At 33.6% G+C, this 17,226-nt stretch overlaps 1 pseudogene; it reads left to right on the forward strand.

Moving 5' to 3' along the window:
* The first annotated feature begins 15,979 nt into the window (after positions 1-15,979).
* On the forward strand, positions 15,980-16,107 carry LOC136404675 (small nucleolar RNA SNORA16B/SNORA16A family; annotated as a pseudogene).
* Positions 16,108-17,226: the final 1,119 nt, after the last annotated feature.

A 17,226-nucleotide genomic window follows, 5' to 3' on the forward strand; every position in this document is an offset into this window, starting at 1 on the left:
GTTTAGTAACTAATGTTATAAAATTTTGTGATATATGTTAGTGAGTAGCAGGGTTATCTAATGCTGTAGCTAATTTATTTTCTATGTTCTTGTAGTAGTATAAAAGGAGTTAATAAATCTTAGAACTTAAGAGGTACTTTTTTTAAAAAAAAAACAGCTGACAGCTGTTAGGAGGAAGCTGGGGTGATAATGGAGGAATTGAGTAAAAATTAAAAAAGAGAGAAAAATAACTAAAGTTGAGATTTCCTTAGAGCAAATGCTAATCACATAACTTTTATTCATACATTTAAAAATCAACATATAACTATTATTTTTAAAAAATATTTGGGACCTATTTTAACCTCTCTTTATGTATTGGGTTAAAGAGATTTTGGTGATAGAGTACAAAAGACTCTTAGGGCAGTGAAACTACTTTGTATAATATTTTATGATAGATACGTGTCACAATACATTTGTCCAAACCCACAGATGTACAACACCAAGCCTGAATCCTCCTGTAAACTGTGGTCTCTGGGTGATCATGATGTATCAGTTTAGGCTCATAGAAGGTAAGAAATGTACCATTTTCATGCAAGGTTTTGCTATTCTGAAAGGCTGTGCATATGTGGAGTCAGGCATATATGAAAAATTTCTGTAACTACCTCACAATTTTGCTATAAACCTGGTTTAAAAAATTAAAATATTTTTAAAAAACAACTCTAAAAATTTCTGACATTCACAAAAAAGACAAATATCATATGCTCTCATTTTTATGAGGAATCTCATGAACAAATTAAATTGATGAACAAAATACAAACAGAGGCATGAATACATGGAACAGACAAACAGCTGTCAGATGGGAGGAGCATTAGGGAGCTGGATGAAAGAAAATAAAGGGATTAAACACAAAATATGCATATATAAATAACACATAGATACAGACAAGAGTATGGTGATAGCCAGAGGAAAAGGGGTTTGGGGATAGGTTAGGTGGGTAAGGGGAATGTAAATGGAGACAGAAAGAGACTACTTTCGTTGAGGGGTGCACAAACAGTGTGCAGATGATGTTTTGTTGAGTTTTATATTTGAAAACTTATAGTTTTGTGAACCAATGTCACCACAATAAATTCAATTTAAAAAAAATGCAAAAGAGCATGACTTCTGGTGAAGCAATGGATAGTGTCAACCCGGAGCACCAAGGTCACAGGTTTGAAACCCAAGGTTGCTGGCTCGATCCCATGATCACCAACATGTTCCCTGTTCAAGGCAAGTATGAAAAACAGTCATGCACAACTAAAGTATAGCAATGAGTTGATGCTTGTCTCTTTCTCTCTCTCACACACGCTCTTTGGCTTTTTTCTTCTTTCTCTCTCTAAAAAGAAAAAATAGTTCATAGAAGGTTTTCAGTGGATGCATAGGGATCATATAGTAAAAAATGAATGTAAATATAGTAAAATTATGCTGGAATACGAGGTATTTTTAAAGGCTATGTTCAAGAATTTAACTTATTCTTGGCTAGTCCATTCTGAGATTTTGTATATGTGTGCTTTACATATTACGCTAGAACAAAATCTCATTATGGTTGAATAAAAAAAAGCTTTTTATCATTAAAAATAGTTATGTTTTCAAACATTCTATAATTCTATTTATCATTTAAATGTATTTTAGAAGTATACAATTTGCATTAGTAGTCAAGAGTACATTTTGTTCCTTTGGCACTGTAATGCAATGAAATAAAAATTTATTTAGTAGTTAAAATAATGTTTTTATATGTACATTTTATTGCAGAAATAGCTATAAATGTAAAGATAATAATTTATTATTCAGATTTTTAATGGTAAATTGTTTATACTAAACACAACAAAGATAATTTTGTTTAATAGAAACAATTCATTGTTTGCCACCTTATAGAACAAAAAGATAAATGTTCATTTAATTTAATATAATAAGGGGACATGTCACAACTTTTAATAATACTTTTGATAAATAGAAAGTGAAATCATTATTGTAATTAAATTTATTCTTGTGAGCCTTGGCTGGTTAGCTTGGTCGGTTAAGAGTGTCAGACCAAAATCATCCGAAAAATTAAGGTTGTGGGTTTAATCCCCAGTAGGGCACACATGGGAAACAATGAAAAGAATGCTTGACTGAATGGAACCACAAATGCTATTCTTCCTCTGTCCCTCTCTCTACCTTCTTCTCTGTTTTTCTAAAAAAATCAATAAAAATTAAGCCCTGGCCAGGTAGCTCTGTTGGTTGGAGCATTGTCCCAGAGCACAGAGGTTGACAGTTTGATTCTCCAGTTAGGGCACATACAGGAGTAGCTTAATATTCCTATATCTCTCTCCCTGCCTCTCTTTGAAAAAAATATAATAATAATAATGATTAAATAAAATAAATAAAGTTATTGCTGTGACATTGGCTAGTAATACTATATAGGTTTCAAGTGTACAATTCTATGGTACATCATCTGTATATTGCATTGTATGCTCATCACACGAAGTCAAATCTTCTTCTGTCACCACATATATTTTAAAATTTCTGCTGGAATTATCCCCTTTTTTTTGCTGTCAGTTTGTACTGAACCTGTTTAAGGTCCATTATAATAGCAATAAAAATATTCATTCATTTTTTTATTAGTTCATTTGGACTAGATACGTTTATTTATCATTTGGACTAGGTATATTTATTCAATAATATGAATGACATTCAGATTGTTTATTTTAAAAAGATTTATTTTTTACATGTGAAGAATTAAGACAAGATTGAATGCCATGAAATCAATGAGGAGACTATGGTAATGTTGAATTAGAGGAAGAAAAAAAGGAAGAAGGAGGGAAGATGGCAGCAGAGTAAGCATATGCACAGACTCCCAGCTCTCACCACCAAACTGGAATACAAATCAATTTAGAAATAATCAGTGTGGAAAACCAACTCTGGACTATAAGAACAGCTCTCAAAAACCAAGGAGCAAAGAAAAAGCCACAACAAACCTGGGAGGGAGCGCCTGAATGTCTCCTGCTAACAGGAATGGGGGGGGGAGGCTGAGAACCCAGAGGGGCTCTCACTCCAGGGAAAAAAGCAGAAAATACTGCTCACAGCCACTTGTCTGGCGACCAGGGAGCGAGGTGTGTTGAAAGGACCAGCTTGTATTCCAAGAGGAAAAGGGAGAAAGAGGAACAGACAGTGAGGGGAAGAGGAATGCAGAGGATGACTAAAAAGCTGACTCATCCAGTGCTGGAGGTGGCCATAGCTGGGGGAGGGACTGATCCTTCCACATAACACAAGATAAAAGTGCTTCCAGATCACAGATCTCTAGACATCACTTCACTTCCAATCAGCGCAACAAGACAGAGATGAAAACAAGAAGTGGGGAGGAGGGGCAGTAACTCAGGTCTCCATGGAGATCTGAGATACACCTCCCCCTACTGAGGCTGAGAAAACACCCTGCCCCAGAGATATTATCTGATATAAGAGGCCTTCAGAGTCTCAGGTTACACCCACCACATTCCTGGATACAGTTTCAAGAAAGCCCCCTGCTGAGATAAGTAAACAAGACTATCACCTGTTAAAAAAAACAAACAAATCAAGACTTCAAAGCAGCCTAAATCTGAAAGTGGATTACAAATAATAGCTGATACCAACCCAAGAAGATCTAGAAATAACACAACTGAAAACTGGAGGCAGACAATACTAAGCATAGACTCAACCAGTTCTACAAACAAACACAGACATAATGAGAAGACAAAAAGTGCAATCCAAATTAAACCACAAGAGAAACCTTCAGGAGGTGAACTGAGTGATATGAAAATAACCAAACTTCCAGATGCGGAGTTCAAAATAATGATTGTAAGGATGCTTATGGATCTTAGAACAACAATGGATGGTCATTACAAACACCTAAATAAAGAAATAGCAAGTATAAAAAAGGATATTGAAATATTAAAAAAGAATCAGTCAGAGATGACAAATGCAATATCAGATATGAAGACCACAATGGAAGGAATTAAAAACAGGATGGATGGAGCTGAGGATCAAAACAGTGAGTTGGAGAACAAGTGGAATGAAGACAAGATAGCAGAGAAGAAAAGAGACTCAAAAAGTCTGAAGAAACTCTTAGAGAGCTCTGTGACAACATGAAGAGAAATAACATCCGCATCATAGGGGCTCCTGAAGAAGAAGAGAAAGAACAAGGGATAGAGACTTTGTTCAATCATATTATAGCTGAAAACTTCCCTAAATTAATGCAGGAGAAACTCTCACAAGTTCAGGAAGCACAGAGCACTCCATTAAAGAGAAACCCAAAGAAACCTATACCAAGACACATCATAATTAAAATACAAAAGCTAAGTGATGAAGAGAAAATATTAAAAGCTGCAAGAGAAAAAAAAGCTATCACCTACAAAGGAGCCCCCATAAGGATGACATCTGACTTCTTAACAGAAACACTTGAGGCCAGAAAGGAATGGCAAGAAATATTCAAAGTAATGCAGAACAAGAACCTACAGCCAAGACTACTTTATCCAGCAAGGCTATCAATTAAAACTGAAGGAGAAATAAAAAGCTTCCAGGACAAAAAAAAAAAAAACAAACAAAAAAAAAAACTCAAGGAATTTATTACAACCAAACCAATGCTGCAGAAAATATTAAGGGGCCTGTTGTAAACAGATCAAAGTGGGAAAAGAATATAGCAAAAGAGGAATACAGCTTAAAGAATAAAATGGCAATAAAAAACTACATATCAATAATAACCTTAAATGTAAATGGATTAAATGATCCAATCAAAAGACATAGGGTAGCTGCATGGATAAGAAAACAGAACCCGTAAATATACTGTCTGTAAGAGACACACTTTAAAACAAAAGATGCACATAGATTGAAGGTAAAAGAATGGAAAAAAACATTTCATGCAAATGGAAATGAAAAAAAAAAAAAGCTGGGGTAGCAATATTTATATCTGACAAAATGGACTTTAAAACAAAAAATATAATAAGAGATAAAGAAGGCCATTACATAATGATAAAGGGAGTAATCCAAAAGGAAGATATAACTATTATAAATATCTATGCACCTAATATAGGAGCACCTAAATATGATATATAAAGCAGACATTGATGGATATAAAGGGCTAGGTCAACAGCAATACTATATATAAGAGTAGGGGATCTCAATACCCCACTAACATCACTAGATAAATTCTCAAGAAAGAAAATTAACAAAGAAACAGCACTCTTAAAGGACACACTAGATCAACTTGATTAAATAGATATCTTCAGAACCTTTCACCCTAAAGCAGAAGAATATACATTCTTTTCAAGTGCTCATGGTACATTCTCTAGGATAGACCACATGTTAGGGCACAAAAGTGATCTCAACAAATTTAAGAAGATTGAAATCATATCAAGCACTTTCTCTGATCACAATGGCATGAAAATAGAAATGAACCACAACAGAAAAGCTCAAAAACTCTCAAACACATGCAAACTAAATAGTAGGTTGTTAAATAACAAATGGATTAAGAATGAGATCAAAGAAGAAATAAAAAAATTCCTAGAAACAAATGACAATCAGCATACAACAACTCAAAATTTATGAGACAAATTTTACTGCAAAAGCAGTACTGAGAGGGAAGTTCATAGCACTTCAGGCACATTTCAAAAAACTAGAAAAAGCTCAAATAAACAACTTAACCCTGCATCTAAAAGAACTGGAAAAAGAACATCAAGTAAAGCCCAAATGTAGTAGAAGGAAGGAAATAATAAAGATCAGAGCATAGAGGCTAAAGAAATAATAAATAACATAGAGGCTAAAGAAACAATACAGAGGATCAATGAAACTAGGAACTGGTTCTTTGAAAAGGTAAATAAGATCGATGAACCTTTAACTAGACTCACCAAGAAAAAGAGAGAGAGGACTCAAATAAATAAAATTAGAAATGATAGTGCAGAAATAACAATGGACACAACAGAAATACAAAATATTGTAAGAAAATACTATGAAAATCTGTATGCCAAAAAGCTATACAACCTAGATGAAATAAATGGACAAATTCCTTGAAACATACAATCTTCCAAAAATCAATCTGGAAGAATCAGAAAACCTAAATAGACTGATTACAACAAATGAGATTGAAACAGTTATCAAAAAACTCCAAACAAAGAAAAGTCCAGGGCCTGATGGCTTCACAAGTGAATTCTACCAAATATTCAAAGAAGAACTAACTCCTTTCCTCCTCAAGCTATTTCAAAAAATGTATGAGGAAGAAAGACTTCCAAGCTCCTTTTATGAGGAAAGCAGAATTCTGATTCCAAAACTAGGCAAAGACAACACAAAGAAAGAAAATTATAGGCCTATATCCCTGATGAATTTAGATGCTAAAATCCTCAACAAAATATTAGCAAACCAGATCCAATAATATATGGAAAAAATTATACACCATGATCAAGTGGGATTTATTCTGGTGAGGCAAGGCTGGTACAATATTCGCAAATCAATCAATGTGATTCATCACATAAACAAAAGGAAGGACCAAAACCACATGATAATTTCAATAGATGCAGAAAAAGCATCTGATAAAATGCAGCACCCATTCATGATCAAAACTGTCAATAAAGTGGGAATACAGGGAATATATCTCAACATGATAAAGGCCATCTATGACAAACCCACAGCCAACATCATACTTAATGGGCAAAAAATTAAAAGCAATTCCCTTAAGATCAGGAAGAAGGCAGGGGTGCCCCCTTTATCGACTCTTATTCAACATAGTTCTGGAAGTCCTAACCACAGCAATTAGACAAGAAGAAGAAATAAAAGGCATTCAAGTTGGAAAAGAAGAAGTAAAACTATCATTATTTGCAGATGATATGATATTATATATAGAAAACCCTAAAGTCTCAGTCAAAAAACTACTGGACCTGATAAATGAATTCAGCAAAGTGGTAGGATATAAAATTAATACTCAGAAATCAGAGGCATTTTTATATGCCAACAATGAACAGTCAGAAAGAGAAATTAAGGAAACAATCCCCTTCACTATTACAACCAAAAAAATAAAGTACCTAGGAGTACATTTAACCAAGGAGACTAAAGACTTGTCCTTAGAAAATTATAAAACATTGATAAAAGAAACCCAGGAAGTTACAAACAAGTGGAAGCATATACCGTGCTCATGGTTAGGAAGAATAAACATCATTAAAATGTCTATATTACCCAAAGCAATCTATAAATTCAATATGATACCAATTAAAATACCAAGGACATACTTCAAAGATATAGATCACATATTCCACAAATTTGTATGGAACCAAAAGAGAACACGAATGGCCTCAGCAATCTTGAAAAGGAAGAATAAAGTGGGAGGTATCACACTTCCTGTATCAAGTTATACTACAAGGCCATTGTACTCAACACAGCCTGGTACTGGCATAAGAACGGGCATATAGATCAATGGAACAGAGCTGAGAACCCAGAAATAAACCCACAGCTCTATGGTTAACTGATATTTGACAAAGGAGGTAAGGAAATATAATGGAGTAAAGACAACCTCTTTAATAAATGGTGTTGGGAAAATTGGACAGCTACCTGCAAAAAAATGAAACTAGACCACCAACTTACACCATTCACAAAAATAAACTCAAAATGGATAAAAGATTTAAATGTAAGCCGTGAAACCATAAGCATCATCGAAGAAAGCATAAGCTCTCTGACCTCTCTTGCAGCAATATATTTGCTGATTTATCTCCAAGGGGAAGTGAAATAAAAGATAAGATAAACAAATGGTACTATATCAAACTAAAAAGCTTTTGCACAGCTAAAGACAATAAGAACAGAATAAAAAGACAAACTACACAATGGGAGAACATATTTGACAATACATCTGATAAGGGGTTAATAACCAAAATTTATAAAGAACTTGTAAATCTCAACACTAGGAAGACAAACAATCCAATCAAATAATAGGAAAAAGAAATAAATAGACACTTCTCCAAAGAGGACATACAGATGGCCAATAGGCATATAAAAAAATGCTCAACATCACTAATCATTAGAGAAATGCAAATTAAAACCACAATGAGATATCACATTACACCAGTCAGAATAGCACTCATCAACAAAACAACACAGAATAAATGCTGGCGAGGATGTGGAGAAAAGGGAACCCTCCTGCACTGCTCTTGGGAATGCAGACTGGTGCAGCCTCTGTGGAAAACAGTATAGAGATTCCTCTCAAAATTGAAAATTGAACTGCCTTTTGACCCAGCTATCCCAGTTTTAGAAATATACCCCAAGAACACCATAGAACTGCTCCAAAAGGAGAAATGCACCCCCGTGTTTGTGGCAGCATTATTCACAATAGCAAAGATCTGAAAATAACCCAAGTGTCTGTCAGAGGACGAGTGGATTAAAAAGCTTTGGTACATATATATAATACTATGGAGTACTATTCAGCCATAAGAAATGATGACACCGGATCATTTACAACAACTTGATAATATTATATGTAGTGAAATAATTAAATCAGAGAAAACTAAACTACTATATGAATCCATACATAGATGGGATATAAAAATGAAACTCAGAGACATTGACAAGAATGTGATGGTAATGGGGGGATGGGGTAAGAAAGGAGAGAGAGGGAGTGGGGGAGGGGAGGGGCACAAAGAAAAGCGGATAGAAGGTGGCAGAAAACAATTTGACTTTGGGTGAGGGGTATGCAGCATTATCAAATGTCAAAATAATCTGGATATGTTTTCTCTCAACATATGTACCCTGATTTATCAATGTCACTACAAAAATTTAATAATAAAAAAAGGAAGGATACAGACATATTAAGATAGAATATTAATGTGATGGGTATTTTAATTGGGTATACAAAATATAGGAAAGTGAGAAGAAAATGTGTATATATTTTTATATATATTTGTATGGAATGCCAAAAAATTGGTATTTGTAATCATCTCTTGTCCAATCTAGATTTCATTGTACTTCCCTGATTTTTCTCAATGCCTTATTTTCCCATTCTCTTCTTTTTTTCTCCCAGTCTCTTTAATATGCATTTAAGCTAGTCAGTTCTTTAAAAAAAGGAAATTTTACTTTGGTAATTTTAAGGAGAAAAAATATTAAAAGAAAGTCAGTAACTTGGATATCACAATTCAAAGAACTATACTGAAATTATACCCTGAAAGCCCCTGGGAGGCACCTCCTACCTCACCAGATATAGATGCTGCAACTTGTGATTTTCAAAATCTTTCCACCACTGCTTTTAAAACCAGGGCTGTTACTATTGCCAGCTATATCCATGCATTTGGGCTTGATGTCTTAAGCATGAGTCAATGGTTACTATGTGAGATAATGAGTTCCTGAGTTCTGTCTTGGAAAGCTGGATCCAACTGGCAAATCCTTCTCTTTTATAATGAGTATCTGACTACTCAAAAGATTGTTAGCCACAGGGCATCAAAAAATTAAGTTCAACAATTAACTTGCTTATCCATGATCAGTTGCTACATAGAATAACTTTTTGAAAATATTTTTATTTACCTTCCCCTAATTGTAAAATACTGATATTAATAATCAACTAAAAAATTAAATAAAGTGATTCACAAGACTAGATATAATGATAAATATATAAATTAACCTGTACTTATTACTGTGAAAGTTCTGTACATTTTAAGTTGAATCACTCAGTATAAATACATATAAAATTTAAAAATTGACTCTATACTATTCTATTTGTTTGTTTTTGTGAGAGAGAGATTGGGTAAGAAAGACAGGAAGAGAGAGAGAAGGGAAGAATCTGTAGTTGTGGCACTGTAGTTGTTCATTGATTGCTTCTCATATGTGCCTTGACTGGGAGTCTCCAGCCAAGCCAGTGACCTCTTGCTCAAGCCAGCAACCTTGGACTTCAGGCCAGTGACCTTTGAATTTAAGCCAGAGACCCCACACTCAAGCTGGTAAGCCTGAGCTCAAACCAGATGAGCCGTCACTCAAACCGGCAACCTCAAGGTTTTGAACCTGGGACTCAGTATCCCAGGTTGATGCCCTATCCACTGCACCACCACCTGGCTAGGCATACTTTGTACTTATTGAACAAAATCTATATATTGTTTTTAATTTTTGATAAAGTGATTTTTGTGTATATGTATATTTGTGTGTGTGTGCATTTGTGTAAGTTGGTGTGTTTTGGAAAAAGTTAATAGCTGGTCATAAATAAATGGACAAGGCTATTGATGATAGGAAGGTTTATTCCTTTCTTTTTTTGCATTTTCCTGTAGAACTTATGTATGTTTCCTGAAGTTATCATAAGACATTTCCAAAATCTTGGTAACTGAAATTTAAAAAAAAATTATTTTTCTGCAGTTTTTTTTAAATTTAATTTTAATTGTTGAATCTGGGATCATTATATCATTCATTCTCTACCTATATTTGAATATTCTATAAGAAAATGTTTTTAATGCTGTTTGTATCCGTACCTATGTAATGAGTAAAACATTATATGCATATATATATAAACATTTTATAGTACATATATTTCATAAATATGTAAAACATTATATATATATACATATATATTTGTAGAAAACATATGTACATAAAACATGCTACTCCTAAGAACTACTCCTATAACAACGTTATAGAGAATTATGTCAGGGAATGGTGCATGGTGCACTATTAAATGAAAACTTGAGGAGAGAAAAATGCACTGAGTAAATATGCATTCATACATGTATGGTGCAGACATGCATGCAGATATTCCAAATGTCAATGATGGAAGATTGTCACTATATTTATATTTAGCTTTTTTTTCTGAAATATTCTACAGCGAACATGTGTTACTATTTTTCCAGTTCTTGAGGCTAGAAAACCATTAAAAAGTGTCAGCAAGACAGCACTCTCCACAGAGGCTCAGTGGAGAATCTTTATTTTTTTTCCTATTTCAGCTTCAGATGACTGCCAGCATTTCTTGGTTTCTTTGGCTTGTCGCCTTATCATTCCAATGTCTGCCTCACCTTTACCTCACTTTTCCCTCTGGTTGTTTTACTTCCTTTTCTGTCTCTTATACATTTGTCATTATATTTAAGGCCCACTGGGGATCCAGTTAGATCTCATTTCAAGATTCTTAATTATACTTCCAAATATCTATTTTCCAAATAGAGATTTTCAGGTTCACAGATGCCAGGGATTTGAACATGGACATATTTATTGGTAGCCACAAAAGTACTAGACAACTAGAGTACTATATGGGATAATTTAAAATATTGTTGAATGAAAATTTATTTTTCATTCACTTATTATTGACACTGTCAATCTCTCAGCAAACACAACAGAGTATTTACTATGTATGTACCAACCTTCAAGGAAGAAAGCACTTCCTTCACTAAAGTTCGCATGTGAATGTTTATAAACATTTTCATCTATTTTTGTTATATTTAAACAGTACATTTGAGTGTAACAATAATTATGGTAACATTAATAAATAACTTGCAGGTTATTTTTTGCCAATGTATTCAATTTATTTTTAATTAAGTAGAAACCAGTAAGTTAATGAATATAAATATACATCAACATGATTTGTGAAAGAGTAATTGAAGAAACTGAACCAAATATACTTAAATAGCAGCATTATTAATTTTAAAATTTATAATATTAGAAAGATATACCGTATATATATTACTTAAATCATGGGATATTGGCATTATCACTTAACATATATTATTTATATTGGAAATGATTTTCCTGAACTAGCCAAGATATCTATTAATGTAGGTCACACTCATAATTATATGTAGTATTATTTCTCCAAGAAGATTTTATAGATCTGTAGTGTATGAGCTTTTGCTTAGGAAACACTATGTGCTCCTAAACTTTCAGAGTTAAAATGTAGGTGGAAAAAATGATTTTATAACAGTTACCTTAGGGAAAATCATTCTTTTGCTAATGTACTTGTTTATCATATAATATGCAATGTTATTGACATCAGAGTGATGCCAGCACTGTAAAAGTCATGACCCGAGGAATGTATGCAGCCTCTGTTATTGAAGACATTCTATCCAGAAAGGAAAGGAAAACAGAAGAAAGGCAGTTATTTAGACACCTTAATGTTAACCCCATAAAACATGTTTTGTATTTCAACCTTCAGAACATTTTGATAATAAATGTGCATATTTTAAGCAACAGAATTTTCAATAATTTGTTACTGTAGTGAAAGAAAGCTCTACAGATTTTGGCTTCTATGTACTAGGTACTCTTGTCAGGGATTAAATTTATATAATTTTCTTAACCAATGTCACTCCAATAAATTCAATTAAAAAATGCAGACTAGCAAGCCATTTTAGTTGACCAATTTTTCAAGCAACACTGGGGAAGAGTGGTCTGCAAAAGAAAGGGTATAATGGGGACTGATGATAGAATGTTAATAAAGTACCTCTTATAACAAACAAACAAACAGAAAAAGAAATAATAGACTGAGTTCATTGTTAGCGCCTGTCAAGTAATTATTTTACATTTACTGCTCAGTTCAGGAATAGATAAACCTTGTATTTCCGATGGAAAAATAGTTAGGGAATCACCGACCATGGCCCAGTGATTTATTATACAAATAGCTACAACCATATATTATTCCTCTTCACTGGGTTCTTCTCTATGATAAGCATTTGAGTAAAACCCTACAGTGTATTGTCTCTCAAAATCTAGCACCCGACATCAATTTTAAAATGTTTGGTCCTATTTCTTTGTTATCTTATCACTGCATGACAATGTAAAATCATTCAGATATGTTATTGTCAAAACAAAATGATAAAAATTCAAAATTGTATTATACTGTTGAGGGCAATATCCTTATTTGTGACTTGCAAATCCTATTCTTGTCATCAAAAGCATAACAAGCATCTTGAGAAAATAGCTTATGTGCTTTGCACATTGTGGATTAGATCACAATGCTTAGTTGTCTGTTACAAGTGTCAGAATGTCATAATAATTACATGTTAATTTAATAGCAGCATTTTGAATTTGAAAAAGAAGAATATGGCAGGCCGTGAAAAACATTTGGACTATAGCATTAGTAAATGTTTGAAAATGTTCTCTCTTATCCCTAATGAAATATTAATTTAGTTTTACACCCTGGTGGTTAAGGGTTTGCTTCTGTAAGAGCTCTGCCTAATATGAATTGCATAAATCACACAAAATGTCCCAGAACATCATGCTCTGTGGTTGATGAGAAGCGTATTGTTCTGCATTTTTCAAAAAGAAATTGAGCTCCAGCTATTTAATCAAAGAACATAGCCAACAATCCCTTGATATCAACTCTTGTTCTGTGCATTATAGCTGATGCTGTCATTGGTAAATTATTATTTGCTATAATAAATTTTAAATTTAATTTGACCTTGATAAGGGAAAGATATTTTCTTATTGAACTTAACATTGTTCTCACAGCTGCAACTTTTTCTTGCATTAAAAAGTACTTGACAACACAGAACTGTACTTTGAAAATAAACCATGTTTTTAAACGGCCTGTGTCTTATATGTTGATCTTGGGCAATGACAAAGGAGAGACTGAATAACCATTTAAAACAATTTTCCATTCAAGAGATTCTTATAAAAAATAATTTGTTTTTTATGTATTTTTTCTTTCCGAGTTTTCAGTATCTGGAATCCATTTTTCACCCTAATTTACTCAATTCTCCCTCCTCTACAAAAGGAAGTGTAACGACTGCTGTTTCATAAATTTTTTTTTGCTGGGCCAAACATCTAATTAATTCCAGAAGAAAACCTCTTTTCATTAAGTAATGGCTTGTATGTGGCTACCGTATTTCCAGGCTTCCTTGCAGGGAGAGAGAAATAGTTAGAATATGTTCAAAAGAGCCCACGCTGTTTTCACAGGTATCCTGGAGACTACCTGAGGTGAAAGGCTGTGCCCTTGCACTAAGTGAAGCAGGTGAAGTTTCCTCTGTGGTTAACACTCCAGATAAATATTTGAGAATCTTGAATAGAGGAGAATAGACATCCTTCTAATTTACTAAAAAAATGTGAATAAATGTATTATTTAATGAGTTGCACTGTAATCATATTTTCCTAAATATCATATTGTTCAGTGCCTTAGGACACAGATAATTTCTGTCTTCAACAGGAATTAAGACAAAGAGAAGCAATAAATAAAAGCTGAAAAATAAAAAGGTGAAACTGTATACTTAATGCCAGTTCTCCACTCTTCTATCTTTAACTCTATTGCCATCCTCTGTACACTTACTTTGACATTATTTTACAAATTCATTCAATTTCTCTAACTTACCTCAAGATAAAACAATCATATTTTATATAATTTTCAAAGCAATTTCAATGTTGTAACTACCTTAAAATGGAATAAAATAAAAAAACACTTTTATTAGATAAAATGCTCAAAAACTTAATACACTATTTATAAATATGTTAGATAATAATTTGTGAGATTTTTACAAATAGATTTTTTTAGCAGTTTCAGATTTATAACAAAATCAGATGGAAAGTACAGAGAACATACCTCTTTCCTGCCCCATCCCAGTTTCCCCTACAATCAACATCCCCACCAGAATGGTACATTTTTAAGATTGATAAACTTAAAACTGATTCATTATTATCACGCACAGTTCATAGTATACATGAGGGTTCAGTCTTGAAAATGTACATTATGTGTGTCTTGATAAATGTATGATGAAATTATTCTTTATTATTCACTTTTTGCTTAACAAGTGCTTCTTTTCATATGCTTGCCTTCAAAGAACCTGAATAGTTAGAGCTAGTCAAATAATATGATAGTGTCAGGGACAAGACTAGAATTCTGGTTTTCTGATACTACTTACACTTTGTTGAGACAACTCATGCAAATGTTTAAAATAAATCTTGTAATGTATTGGATACTCAATAAACTATAATCTTTTTTTTTTTACAGGGACAGAGTGGGAGTCAGAGAGAGGGATAGATAGGGACAGACAGACAAGAACGTAGAGAAATGAGAAGCAACAATCACCAGTTTTTCTTTGTGACACCTTAGTTGTTCATTGATTGCTTTCTCATATGTGCCTTGACCGCGGGCCTTTAGCAGACCGAGGAACCCCTTGCTCGAGCCAGCGACCTTGGGTCCAAGCTGGTGAGCTATTTGCTCAAGCCAGATGAGCCTGCACTCAAGCTGGCGACCTTGGGGTCTTGAACCTGGTTCCTTCCATATCCCAGTCTGATGCTCTATCCACTGCACCACCACCTGGTCAGGCAAACTATAATCTTTTAATATACACATCAATTTCACAATGAATACTAAAATAAAATGGAATCTAGATTTTAAATGTAGTTTTATTTTTTGTTTTTTTTTTTAAGGTTTTTGTTTTATTAAATTTATTGGGGTAATATTGACTAATAAGATCATATAAATTTCAAGTATATATTTTTATGATATATAATATTCTCTTTGCATTGTGTGCTCACCAACAAAAGTCAAATCCTCTTTTAGCACAGTGTATTTTACCCCCTTTACCATTTAATACCTCCTTATCTCCCCCCCCCCTTTCTTCTGGTAATCACCATACTTTTGTCAGTATCTATGAGTTTTTGTTTGTTTTTTTATTTGTTCATTTGTTGTTTTCAGTTTCATATACCACATATGAGTGAAATTACATAGTTTATTACTTTTTCTGACTTATTTCACTGAACATTATATTTTCAAGATCCCTCCATGTCGCAAATGACAACTTATGTCTGAATAGTATTTCATTGTTTATATGTACCACATCTTCTTGAAAATTTTGTGAATTTGATCCCAAAAGCAGGGAAGGAAAACCAAAAATAAATGAATGAGACTATATAAAATGAAAGATTCTGCACAACAAAAGGAACCACCAGGAAAAAAAGGCAACCAACCTAAAGGGAAATAAATTTGCAAACAGCTCTGGCAAGGGGTTAATATCTAAAATATATAAAGAACTCATACAACTCAACACCAAACAAACAACAATCCAATTAAAAATGGGTGAAGAGTGGCCCTTATCAAAGCTGCAGCTTCTTCCACATAGCTGCTGCGGTCAAAAAGGAGCCCAGAGTGACAGTTTTACTTGACGGTCGCCGTTCTGTTTGCTGTAACTCAGGGGTCCCCAAACTACAGCTCACAGGCCACATGTGGCCCCCTGAGGCCATTTATCCAGCCCCCGCCGCACTTCCAGAAGGGGCACCTCTTTCATTGGTGGTCAGTGAGAGGAGCATAGTTCCCATTGAAATATTGGTCAGTTTGTTGATTGAAATTTACTTGTTCTTTTATTTTAAATATTGTATTTGTTCCCGTTTTGTTTTTTTTTACTTTAAAATAAGATATGTGCAGTGTGCATAGGGATTTATTCATAGTTTTTTTTTATAGTCCGGCCCTCCAACAGTCTGAGGGACAGTGAACTGGCCCCCTGTGTAAAAAGTTTGGGGACCCCTGCTGTAACTGATCTGCAACATTTCAAGAAAAGACAACGCTGCGTGTAAAAGTCTAAAATAAATAAATAAATAAAAATTAAATTTAAATGGGTGAAGACCTGAACTGATGCTTTTCCCAAGAAGACATACAAAGGCCAACAGATATACAAAAAGAGGCTTAACTTTACTAGCTGTGTGGAAATGAAAATCAAAACTACAATGAGAAGCAACCTCATGCCTGTTAGAATGACCATTATTAATAAGACAAGTAATAACAAGTGCTAGAGAGGTTGTAGAGAAAAAGGAACTCTCATTCACTGCTGGTGAGAATGTAAACTGCTACAACCACTATGGAAAACAGTAGCAAGATGCCTCAAAAAAAATTAAAATAGATTTACCACCATATGACCTAGCAATCCCACTACTGGGTTTCTACCCAAAAAGAAAAAAAAGAAAACACTTATTTGCAAAGACATAAGCATGTCTATGTTTATTGAAACATTATTCATAGTGACCAAGACATGGAAACAACCAAAGTGTTCTTCAATAAATGAATGGATTTTTAAAATGTGGCTTATTTTTTCAGACTATTCACAAACTTTTCAAAGAAAGTCATGAAAAATGGTGATATGAAAAGCAGTTTAACAGACAATATGTGTATGCTACATGGTGCCGAACTGCCTCAGGTTTTTTGCCACTTTTGTGTAACTTTGAGCACGCTATTTAAGATGTATAAACCTCTATTAATTCTTAATGGTCATAATTATTTTTACATAGTAACTTGAGTATTAAATATATGACTTAAGATATATACACTTATCATCCTAT

This window comes from Saccopteryx leptura, chromosome 4 (genome assembly GCF_036850995.1).
Source record: "Saccopteryx leptura isolate mSacLep1 chromosome 4, mSacLep1_pri_phased_curated, whole genome shotgun sequence".
In the NCBI taxonomy this organism is placed as follows: Eukaryota; Metazoa; Chordata; class Mammalia; order Chiroptera; family Emballonuridae; genus Saccopteryx; species Saccopteryx leptura.